This window comes from Schistocerca piceifrons, chromosome 6 (genome assembly GCF_021461385.2).
Source record: "Schistocerca piceifrons isolate TAMUIC-IGC-003096 chromosome 6, iqSchPice1.1, whole genome shotgun sequence".
In the NCBI taxonomy this organism is placed as follows: Eukaryota; Metazoa; Arthropoda; class Insecta; order Orthoptera; family Acrididae; genus Schistocerca; species Schistocerca piceifrons.
The window spans coordinates 281623374-281636542 of NC_060143.1; the positions used below are offsets into that span (position 1 = coordinate 281623374).

General features: G+C 42.0%; 1 long non-coding RNA gene across 1 annotated transcript in view; it reads right to left on the reverse strand.

The window, feature by feature from the left end:
• The window catches only part of LOC124803032, a 1832333-nt gene that overhangs the window by 24548 nt on the left and 1794616 nt on the right, over positions 1 to 13169 (reverse strand). The gene's annotated exons all lie outside the window — the stretch shown is intronic.

A 13169-nucleotide genomic window follows, 5' to 3' on the forward strand; every position in this document is an offset into this window, starting at 1 on the left:
CAGTCCTCGTAGATTATGATGATTACGTGTCATTTTCAGGTGTATTGGAGGCGATGTCAGAATCCAAATACGGTTATTTTTCTTACTACAAATATTTATTCGTCCAGATCGCACAAAAATTCACAGTGATAGTTAATTTCAGAGAAATTAAATTGCCATCTTCAGATCATTTCTATCTCAGATTATTCGCAAACGATGCGGTCGTTTGCTGTCTAAGAGTCCCGTTTGACGATCAGTATGAATTATAAAATCATTTACACAAGATATCATCATGGTCCGAAAAGCGTTGACCCTGAACTATGAAAAATATGAGGTCTTTCACATGAGAATCTAAAAAAAATCTCTACAGTCGGGTTACATGTTAAATTACGCCAATTTATAGGCTGTCGATTCAACTAAATACCTAGGGATTACAATTACGAAAAGTTTAAATTAAAACAATCATATAGAAAACGGTGTGGGGAAGACAAACCGAAGACTTCATTTTATTGGGACAACACATGGAAGATGCAACAGATGTACTAAAGCGGCTTTATAAGCGATACTTTTCCGTATCCTTCTTGAGTACTGCTGCGCGGTATGGGATCCTTACCACATAGTATAGACCGAGGACACCGGAAAAGTTCAAAGAAGGGCCGCTTGTTTTGTATTATCGTGAAACAGGGGAAAGAGCTTCGTGGATGTGATACACGATTTGGGACGGCAATCACAGGAACAAAGTCTTTTTGCGTTGTGGCGATATCTTTTCACGGAATCTCAATAACCAGCTTTCTCCTCCGAATGAGGAAATATTATGTTGACTCCCACCTTCATAGGAAGAAGCAGACATCATAATAAAATAAAATAAATCAGAAACCCCACTGAAAGATTTAGGTATACATTGTTCCACATGCTATTCGAGAGTGGAAAGATCGAGAAATAGTCTGAAACAGTCTGTTCAAATGGTTCAAATGGCTCTGAGCACTATGCGACTTAACTTCTGAAGTCATCAGTCTTCTTGAACTTAGAAGTAATTAAACCTACCTAACTTAAGAACATCACACACATCCATGCCCGACGCAGGATTCGAACCTGCGACCGGAAACAGTCTGTCAAGAACTTCAATCTGAATTGCAGAGTAGGCATGTAGGTATTGCTGTAGGAGTCACATCAACATCTTTGCCCGGAAATGCCAATGTTAATCAATTAAAATATAAATAAAGTAAATTTGTTGGGTGAAAGAAGGAAAAACTGTTTTCTCTCGAAGCGTATCCCAACCAAAAGCAATTTTATTTGTATGCAGACATCTACACCTTTAGATAAATAAACCAAAAATTTGAAACAATAAATGGGATTCACTTGCTGACCTATATCTGAGCGAAATAATACACCGCGAAGGAAAAATACATCACAATAATGCACCAGAAAGTAAAAAACAAGGTTCATAATAAGCCAGATAATGTATGAGAAAAATATGAGGCGGATAGGCAAACATACTATTCAGATTGCGAACATATAGCACATCTGAACTGAAAAGAATTGAGAATTTGATAATATTTTCTGTTAAACTGGTCGTAGGCCAAGACGCGTCTACCTGTCGGCCTGTCATTTGACAACTGGAAGTGCTGATAACCAATAGCACATTAACAATTAAAATAATGCCTTGTTATTAATAAGCAGGTGAAAGTTTTAATACTTGTCGGAATCTGGTCCTTTTTTCAGTAGGTCAAGTTCACGTATCGAGGATAATTTTATTTATTTACATATTTTACGCCCACATAGGAGCACTTTATTCAATCCATATACATTTAAGTCTTAACACTAGTTGTAGATTTGGCTTTCCTCTTCTGCTGACAAAACTTCTTCGTCCCTTCCGACCTGGATGCCCTTTCTTCATCAGTTACGGTGTATTTTTTGCGTGTAAATGTCTTTAGTTTAAATCTCCTTTCACTGTGTTTCAGGATCTTCTTCTCCTCTCTGCCTTCAATTTGTTGCAGTGTCAAGCCTAACCCGTCTAAATCGTCTTGAACTCCTTTGAACCAGTTGTTCTTGGTCTTACTTTTCCAAAAATGAACAGCTGCTTCAGTAGCCTGGTTTCTGGTAGTCTGGGATTGTGGTATATAAAAGCAACCCTCCTTTTCTGCATTTTATTGACTCAGTTTCTTGGTATACATCTTCGTTAGGTAATAGTCTCCACTGCCCTCTACTTGGTATTTTTTGTTTATAATTGTTCTAAGGATTCTTCTGTCTCTCTTCTGTAGTTTTTCTGTGGTTGATTTGGTGTTCATCTTGAACAGTGTTTCACTAGCATAGGTTGCTTCAGGTTTAATAGCAGAGTGGTAGTGTCTGAGTTTTTCATTTATCGAGAGACATTTCTTCTTGTACGTTGGCCAGGTGATACGTTGCACTTGTTTCAGTTTAGTTGTTCTGCTTTCTACTAACTTTTTCTCATCTGAATTCCAAGTTATAACCTCCCCAAGATATTTGAATTTATTTACAATTTTAATTTGTTTGTTATCGTTCAGTGTAATGGCTGGTGTTTCAACCTTGAAGGATGGCATCAATTCTGTCTTTTCATAAGAGATCCGTAGTTCGACTTTTGCTGCTATTTTTTCGAGTACTTCAATTTGGTGTTTATCCTCTTCCACGCTATTTGCGAGCAGCGCTAGATCATCATCATAGGCCAGGCAATTTAGTTTGATATTTCTGCCAATCTTGATGTTTGTTTGGCATTTCTTATTCCACTCTCGTATGACTTTCTTCAGTGCGCAGTTAAATAGTAGTGGTGAGAGACCATCCCACTGTCGAAGTCGCATCCAGATTTCAAATGATTCAGATATTCCCCTCTGAATTTAACTGTTGATTTAGTATTATTGACGGTGAGACCAATACGACTAAGAGGTTTCAGGTGCAACCCAAATTCCGCGAGGATTTTAAGTAATGACTCATGATGGATACTGTCATATGGTTCTTGAAGTCAACAAAATTGGTAACCAACTTCTTGTGCCTCATTCTTTGATGTTTCATGATCCACTTAACGCTGATAATTTGATGTGGAAAGCTTCTTCCAGGACGGAATCCTCCTTGATATTCTCCAAGTTCTTGATCGAGTTGTTCCTGAATTCTTGTAAAGATAATTCTCGACAAGATTAGATAAGTGACATCAAGCAGCGAGATCCCCCGACAGTTGCTTGGATCCAGTCTATCACCCTTTTTGTGTATTGGGTGGATTATAGCTGTATTCCACTCTTCTGGCATTTTTTTAGAATTCTAGATGTCTACTATGTGCTTATGGCTTCAGCAAAGACATTAACACATCACAATATTTTCCAATTTAAAGTATATGAGAACTAACAGGGCACTATTTACGTAACAGCCGGCCGCTGTGGCTGAGCGGTTCTAGGAGCTGCAGTCTGGAACCGCGCGACCATTACGGTCGCAGGTTCGAATCCTGCCTCGGGCATGGATGTGTGTGATTTCCTTAGGTTAGTTAGGTTTAAGTAGTTATAAGTTCTAGGGGACTGATGACGTCAGATATTACGTCCCACAGTGCTCAGAGCCATTTGAACCATCTATTTACGTAACAGAAGGCCAAATAACTTACAAAATGACATATTCAAATTGTCATCATTCCACTGTACAGAAAGGCTTTTTGTGCCCACCGACGGAAAATGAAAAGACACACAAGAATATGTATCCAATTAAGTCCCTCTAAGCGGAACGCTGGATCCGATAGCTATCTAAATTGCATTCAGCTTTTAACTTTTTTGTTTGGTCTCCAATACCGTCATGTGTTTTAGCGGTTTCGGCCAAAAGCCAATATTTTAACATTTGCTTATAAATTAACTTCAGATTTGTTTCTTTTTTACAGTCTGCGGAACAGCCATTCAAAGGTAATACATGCAATAAATCGTTGTTTACAAAAAAGAAGTTCTGAATAATGTATTTTATAGGATGTGGGCTGCCTCATTTAAAATATGCGTGTGCGCTCAGTTTTGTGTCTGGGATATCGTATCTGTAACCTATTATTCTAGATGAAAGCACGGTTTAATTTAAGCCATCACTTAGTTTTACTTTTTGTATGCTGATTTAAAGTCCAGGAGAGGCGATATGTTCTGTATTATTCTCGATATAAGTATTTGGTACAGCATCACACCGGACATCTTTTCTGTTTTTACACGTTGAAACAGTAGCTATGCGCAACAGCAACAGACGTAAGAGTTGTAATGTTTTTTTCGTTGCTTTACCTGCAAAGAGTAACGTGTTTGGCGGATTAGCGATTACCAGTTGTCATTTGGCGTCATGTTGTTGTTGTGGTCTTCAGTCCTGAGACTGGTTTGATGCAGCTCTCCATGCTACTCTATCCTATGCAAGCTTCTTCATCTCCCAGTACCTACTGCAGCCTACATCCTTCTGAATCTGCTTAGTGTATTCATCTCTTGGTCTCCCTCTACGATTTTTACCCTCCACGCTGCCCTCCAGTACTAAATTGGTGATCCCTTGATGCCTCAGAACATGTCCTACCAACCGATCGCTTCTTCTAGTCAAGTTGTGCCACAAACTCCTCTTCTCCCGAATTCTATTCAATACCTCCTCATTAGTTACGTGATCTACCCATCTAATCTTCAGCATTCTTCTGTAGCACCACATTTCGAAAGCTTCCATTCTCTTCTTGTCTAAACTATTTATCGTCCACGTTTCACTTCCATACGTGGCTACACTCCATACAAATACTTTCAGAAACGACTTCCTGACACTTAAATCTATACTCGATGTTAACAAATTTTTCTTCTTCAGAAACGCTTTCCTTCCCATTGCCAGTCTACATTTTATATCCTCTCTACTTCGACCATCATCAGTTATTTTGCTCCCCAAATAGCAAAACTCTTTTACTACTTTAAGTGTCTCATTTCCTAATCTAATTCCCTCAGCATCACCGGACATAATTCGACTACATTCCATTATCTTTGTTTTGCTTTCGTTCATGTTCATCTTATACCCTCCTTTCAAGACACTGTCCATTCCGTTCAACTGTCTTCCAAGACCTTCGCTGTTTCTGACAGAATTACAATGTCATCGGCGAACCTCAAAGTTTTTATTTCTTCTCCATGGATTTTAATACCTACTCCGAACTTTTCTTTTGTTTCCTTTACTCCTTACTCAATATACAGTTTGAATAGCATAGGGGAGAGGCTACAACCCTGTCTCACTCCCTTCCCAACCACTACTTCCGTTTCATGTCCCTCGACTCTTATAACTGCCGCCCGCATCTCGTGGTCGTGCGGTAGCGTTCTCGCTTCCCACGCCCGGGTTCCCGGGTTCGATTCCCGGCGGGGTCAGGGATTTTCTCTGCCTCGTGATGGCTGGGTGTTGTGTGATGTCCTTAGGTTAGTTAGGTTTAAGTAGTTCTAAGTTCTAGGGGACTGATGACCATAGATGTTAAGTCCCATAGTGCTCAGAGCCATTATAACTGCCATCTGGTTTCTGTACAAACTGTAAATAGCCTTTCGCTCCCTGTATTTTACCCCTGCCACCTTCAGAATTTGAAAGAGAGTATTCCAGTCAACATTGTCGAAAGCTTTCTCTGAGTCTACAAATGCTAGAAACGTAGGTTTGCCTTTCCTTAATCTTTCTTCTAACAAGGGAACCTCCCCATCGCACCCCCCTCAGATTTAATTATAAGTTGGGACAGTGGATAGGCCGTGACAAACTGAACACAGATCAGTCGAGAAAACAGGAAGAAGTTGTGTGGAACTATGAAAAAAATAAGCAAGATATACAAACTGAGTAGTCCACTGCGCAAGATATGCAACATCAAGGATAATGTGAGCTCAGGAGCGCCGTCGTCCCGTGGTTAGCGTGAGCAGCTGCGGAATGAGAGGTCCTTGGTTCAGGTCTTCCCTCGAGTGGAAAGTTTAATTTTTTATTTTCAGACAACTATTATCTGTCCATCCGTCCGTCCGATGCGACTGTGAAACTGTTACATTCATTTGTTGCAGTTTATGTGACAATCTCTTAAGTTTTCATCATCTTTTTGGGAGTGATTATCACATCCATAAGAAAAAATAAATCGCGCAAGGCAGAAGAATCTTTTTACCCATTCGCCAAGTGCACAAGTTAGGTGGATCGACAACATTCCTGTCATGTGACGCACATGCCGTCACCAGTGTCGTATATAATACATCAGACGTGTTTTCCTGTGGAGGAATCGGTTGACCTATGACCTTGCGATCAAATGTTTTCGATTACCATTGGAGAGACACGTCCTTTCGTCTACTAATCGCACGGTTTTACTGTGTGCTCGCAAAACACTAAACGTATTACGGTGAACAGAGACGTCAATCAGCGAACGGATAGATCATAACTTTGCGAAAATAAAGAAAGTAAACTTTTCACGCGAGAGAAGACTTGAACCAAGGACCTCTCGTTTCGCAGCTGCTCACGCTAACCACGGGACCACGGCGCTCCTGAGCTCACACACTCCTTGATGTTGCCTATCTTGCGTATGGACTACTCAGTTTGTATATTTTGCTTTTTTTTTTCGTAGCTCCACACAACTTCTTCCTGTTTTCTCGATTGATCTGCGTTCAGTTCTTCAAGGCCTATCCACTGTGCCAACTTATAACTAAATCTGAGGGGGGTGCGATGGGGAGTTTCCCTTGTAAGATAAGTCGTAGGGTCAGTATTGCCTCACGTGTTCCAACATTTCTACGGAATCCAAACTGATCTTCCCCGAGGTCGGCTTCTACCAGTTTTTCCATTCGTCTGTAAAGAATTCGCGTTAGTATTTTGGAGCTGTGAATTATTAAACTGATGGTTCGGTAATTTTCAGATCTGTCAACACCTGCTTTCTTTGGGATTGGAGTTATTATATTCTTCTTGAAGTCTGAGCGTATTTCACCTGTCTCATACATCTTGCTCACCTGATGGTAGAGTTTTGTCAGGACTAGCTCTCCCAAGGCCGTCAGTAGTTCTAATGGAATGTTGTCTACTCCCAGGGCCTTGTTTCGACTTAGGTCTTTCAGTGCTCTGTCAAACTCTTCACGCAGTATCGTATCTCCCATTTCATTTTCATCTACATGCTCTTCCATTTCCATGATATTGTCCTCAAGAATATCGCCCCTGTATAGACCCTCTATATACTCCTTCCACCTTGCTGCTTTCCCTTCTTTGCTTCGAACTGGGTTTCCATCTGAGCTCTTGATATTCATACAAGTGGTTCTCTTTTGTCCAAAGGTCTCTTTAATTTTCCTGTAGGCAGTATCTATCTTACCCCCTAGTGAGATAAGCCTCTACATCCTTACATTTGTCATCCCTGCTTAGCATTTTGCACTTCCTGTCGATCTCATTTTTGAGACGTTTGTATTCCTTTTTGCCTGCTTCATTTACTGCATTTTTATATTTTCTCCTTTCATCAGTTAAATTCAATATATCTTCTGTTACCCAAGGATTTCTACTAACCCTCGTCTTTTTATCTACTTGATCCTCTACTGCCTTCATTACTTCATCCCTCAGAGCTACCCATTCTTCTTCTACTGTATTTCTTTTCCCCATTCCTGTCAACTGTTCCCTTATTCTCTCCCTGAAACTCTGTACAGCCTCTGGTTCTTTCAGTTTATCCAGGTCCCATCTCCTTAAATTCCCACGTTTTTGCAGTTTCTTCAGTTTTAATCTACAGATCATAACCAATAGATTGTGGTCAGAGTCCACATCTGCCCCTGGAAATGTCTTTCAATTTAAAACCTGGTTCCTAAATCTCTGTCTTACCATTATATAATCTATATGAAACCTGTCAGTATCTCCAAGCTTCTTCCACATATACAGCCTTCTTTTATGATTCTTGAACCAAGTGTTAGCTATGATTAAGTTGTGCTCTGTGCAAAATTCTACCAGGCGGCTTCCTCTTTAATTTCTTAGCCCCAATCCATATTCACCTACTACGTTTCCTTCTCTCCCTTTTACTACTACTGAAGTCCAGTCACCCATGACAATTAAATTTTCGTCACCCTTCACTATCTGAATAATTTCTTTTATTTCATCATACATTCCCTCAATTTCTTCGTCATCTGCTGAGCTAGTTGGTATATAAACTTGTACTACTGTAGTAGGTGTGGGCTTCGTATCTATCTTTGCCACAATAATGGGTTCACTATGCTGTTTGTAGTAGCTTACCCGCATTCCTATTTTCCCATTCATTATTGAACCTACTCCTGCCTTACCCCTAAGGGATGCATTTTAGAGCCTATGTTTAGTTGATTTTTCGCTTCGAATAATCGTTCCTGTTATATCTCTGAATATTAGCCGTTCCTCCAGGGTCAATCTGTACAGAAGGTGATCAGGCAGCCATCCCTCTCCTATGATGACCCACAGACATCAGCAGCATATCGCAATCTTATGACGACCCCCAAGCTATCTTTCAATAGTTATAGGTCGTAACAGCAAGTAAAAGTTAAAGATAACTTTTTGCAAAAAACAAAACTTCCAGTTCTTTTTCGAGCACACCTCGGGTATGACATTAAACTATAGAACCATTGTACGTGGCGCTATCAAGAAATATAAGCGAGGACTTCTAAAATAAGTTACACGGTATTGTAACATGCCTAGAAAGTTTTAAAAAAATGATGCACTAGTGACAGAGATGTATGACACTGTTTTTCAACGTAGTCATCAAATCTCTGTAAGGAACGATGAGAACGTTCTACTAGTAGTACAGTTCTTCCACTATAGAAATTCGCTCCTTGGTCACGGAAACATTCGAGAAACGCTGTGTGAACGTCTACGTAACCGAAAAATCTGCAACAAATGCCATTCAGTTAATCGATTTTATTGTCATTGTCGTCTGTCGTCGATGTCCATGACTTTCGTTTTCGATCATCAATATTTCACTAACGGTGGACGCGACATTGCATGCGGTTTAGTTACCGAGAGAACTTCACGGTAAAATCTGTGTGCAGTTTAAATTTTCCACCACGACAGTAGTACTGCTCACGTACTTCAGCTTTGAAGTACGTTTCCTCCAGACGCTGCTCCATTTTACCCCAGCAATGTGATGCACCTGTCATGCCCAGTGCATCAGAAATGAGTGTGTAGGAAACCTGTAACACGTACTTTCTTCTGGCATTGCGCCACAACGGTCCCTGTTTAGGACGAAATGTGTAACATATCTCTTTTTTTTTTTTTTAAGTTCCCTCGTTCATCAAAATGTCATTGTTACGAGGGTTGCCCAGAAAGTAATGCACCGCATTTTTTTCTTCAACAATACATACATACAAAACATAATGAGAATTACACATACGAAAGAATGGTGATTTACCTAAAAAAAAAAAAAGGCTCTGAGCAGTATGGGACTTAACATCTATCGTCATCAGTCCCCTAGAACTTAGAACTGCTTAAACCTAACTAACCTAAGGACATCACACAACACCCATTCATCACGAGGCAGAGAAAATCCCTGACCCCGCCTGGAATCGAACCCGGGAACCCGGGCGCGGGAAGCGAGAACGCTACCGCGCGACCACGAGCTGCGGACCATGATTTACCTACACACCTAATTTTTCCACGTAATCTACATTCTTTCTATGGCCTTCCTCCAATGAGAAACAAGGGCTTGTATGCCCTGTCGGCACCAAACCTTGTCCTGGTGGCGAAGCCAGTGCTTCACCGAGTGAATCGCCTCCTCATCGTCCTCATAATGTCTTCCACGAAACAAGTGGAAGTCCGAGGGGGCTAGGGTCAAGGCTGTAGTGTGGATGGTGTAACACTCTCCAACCCTTTTTCTCGATGTGTTCAGCAGTCCTCAGACTTGTGGTGGGCCGAGCGTTATCGTGTTGCAGCAAAACATCTCCTGGGTTGCTGTGGCGCCAAAGCCACCGGAAGCGCGTCTTGAGTTTTGTCAATGTGTTGACATTGCTTCTGAATTAATTGTACAGCCTCTTGGCATCACATAAATGAGAATCACACCTTCACAGTCCCAGAATACGGTGATCGTGATCTTATGGGCGAAAGCAGTTGCCTTGAATTTTTCTTCTGTCAGAAGTGAGAATGGCGTCATTCCATCGACTGTAGTTTAGTTTCGGGCTCAAAATGGTGAATCCAGGTTTCATGACCTGTCAAGAAGGCCTCCCCCTCAGCTTCAAAGTGTTGCAACAAATCAAGATAAATGTTTTTTTCTGCGCGATTTGTGATCCACCGTTCGACACAGCGGGACCCATCTTGCACACACTTTTGAATATCCAAAAGTGCGGATAATTGCATCCACACTACCTTTGCTGATTGACAGATGCAGCGCCAACCGCCGAGTCGGATTGCATCTGTCGTCGCGAACGACGTCAGCTCGCTGTAACATGTCAGGTGTGACAGCCGCGGATGGTCTTCACGACCTCTGCAAATCATGGAGCCTTACCGCCTTCTGATGACCTCACACTCCGTGCCCAGTGACCAACTGTACTCCCGTCAACAGTAAATGCTCGATAGACTGCATAAGCGTTTGTGAATATTCCCCACAGCTTCTTTCTCTGTAGTGAGAAATTCAATGACGGCACGTTGCTTCTAACTTACATCACCTACAGACGCAATTTTGAAACTGTCCTATCTACACTATCAGTCGGAAATAAAGGAAACTTGCAGTGATAACTCAGGAGATTTCTAATAATATTTACCTAACGTCGCTCATTCGTAGCTTTGTTTTCCTCTCAGAGAAAACAAAAAGAAAAAAAAATGCGGCTCGTTACCCTCTGGGCAACCGTCGTAGGTAGACAGTGAAGAGGACACCATCAACATGTCACACTACTCTGACGACCACCAACAATCTACACGTCAAACTCCACTGTTAAATGCAGAAGAGAGAGCGGATAGGTGGAGAGGGTAGATTGAAGGCCTCTTTGAGGGGGACGTCTTGTCTGATCAAGGGATACTAGAAGAAATAGGAGTCGATATTCAAGATATAGGGGATCCAGTATTAAAATCAGAATTTAAAAGAGCTTTGGAAGACTTAACATTAAATAAGGTGGAAGGGATAGTTAACATTCCATCAGAAATTCTAAAATCATTGGCGGAAGTGGCAACACAACATCTATTCACGTTGGTGAGTAGAATATATGGAGCATGCAATATACCTTATGACTTTCGGGAAAACATCATCCACACAATTCCGAAGACTGCAAGAGCCGACAAGTACGAGAATTACCGAACAATCAGCTTATCAACTCATGCATCCAATTTGCCGACAAGAATAATATACAGAAGTACCGAAAACAAAATTGTGGATATTTTAGATTACTGTAAGTTTGGCTTTAGGAAAGGTAAAGGCACAAGGGAGGCAGTTCTGACGTTGCGGTAGATACTGGAAGCAAGACTACTGTGTCAAATAGTACAAGATCTTTGAAATTCTGAGGAAAGTAGGGTTAAGCTGTAGGAAAAGACGGGTCAATGTGTACAAGAGCAAAGAGGGAACAATAAGAGTGGAAGACCAAGAAAAAAGTGCTCAGATTAAACAGGCCGCTACTGTTCAATCCATACATCGAAGAAGCAACGATGGAAGTAAAACAAATTTTCAAAAGTGGAACTAAAATTCAAGGTGAAAGGATAACAGTGATAAGATTCACTAATGACATTGCTGTCTTTAGTGCAAGTAAAGAAGTATTACATGATCTGTTGGATGGAATGAGCAGTCCAATGTGTGTAGAATATGGGTTGAGAGTAAATAGAAGAAAGACGTAAGTAATGAGAAGTAGCAGAAATGAGAACAGCGAGAAACTTAACACCAAGATTGGTGATGACACAGCAAAATAACCTATGACGGACGGCGCAAGGAGGACGTAAAATGCTGATTAGCGCTGTCAAAAAAAAAAAAAAAAAAAAAAAAAAATAACTTTCTAGGCCAAGATAAATCTATTAGTGTCAAACATGTTCCTCAATTTGAGGAAGAAATTTCTGAGAATGTACGTTTGGAGCACAGCTTTGTACAGCTTTGTATAGTACTGATACATGGACTGTGAGAAAGCCGAAACAGAAGAGCATTGAGGCATATTAGTTGTGGTACGACAGACAAATGTTGAAAAATGAGTGGACTGATAAGGTAAGGAATGAGGAAGTTCTCCGCAGAATCGACTAGGAAAGGAATATACGGAAAACACTGACAAGAAGAGTGGACAGGATGTATGACATCTCTTGCCACATGACGGAAGAGATTCTGTAGTTTTACAGGGAGCTGCAGACGATAAAAATTGTAGAGGAAGACAAAGTTTGGAGTATGTCCAGCTAATAATTGAGGATGTAGGTTGCATTCGCTACTCTGAGATGAAGTGATTGGCCCGGGGGAAAATCATGGTGGGCCGCATCACACAAGTCAAAAGACTGATGACTCGAAAAAAGAGGTGACGACCACTTGTCATCGACACATCACACTCCTATGAAGACCCCCAACTTGTCGTTCAATGTCTAGGGATTATAACAGTTCGTAAACGTTGAAGTGGAGGAACAAAACACGGCGATGTACCGGAAGCGGAGCGGGGACAAACACACAGAGGTGGACAAATCTGTGGCAGCCGTTCTTTCGGCGGGTGACCGCTGTCCCTCGAGAGTAATTAATCTGCGAGAGGAAACGGAGCGCGCCGAAGGGTGTCAGGCTGACAGGGGGGGGGGGGGGGGGGCGCCGCAGTAAGGCGAGGTGTTCCTGCCCGGGCGGCCCCTTCCCGGACGCGTCATATTGCCGGCTGCGAGAAAATCCAATTAGCCGTGCGGCGACCCGACGTCCCGGCGAAAGAGCCCGCCGGCAGGAAAGTCTATTTCACCTTTTATCTTTTCCTTTCAAGTAGAAGCCACAGGCAAGAGGAGGCTTCGCTTCGGGAAGCCCGGGGTTCATTAAGAAGGCCGCTGGATTAACCGGCGGAGAGGCAAGGAGAAGAGAAAGAGGGCTGTGTAGCGACCCACCCCCGCCGCCCCCGCCGCCCCCTACGGTGACGACTCTCCTTGGTCAACTCCGTAAGCCGCGCCGCGGCGCGCTAAATCCGTGCCGCAGTTCGGGGGGCCGCTCCTCGCCAGCCTATCTCGTGTTTTGTCTTCGTCCTCTCCCATCGGCCTCAGAGACTTTCGTGGCGCTTCAGTCTGAGGAGTGGAAAAGGACTCGGCGGGAAAAAGAAAAAAAGTAGTTGAGAGAGGAAGACTAAGAAAAGGACAAGACACTCGTAAAA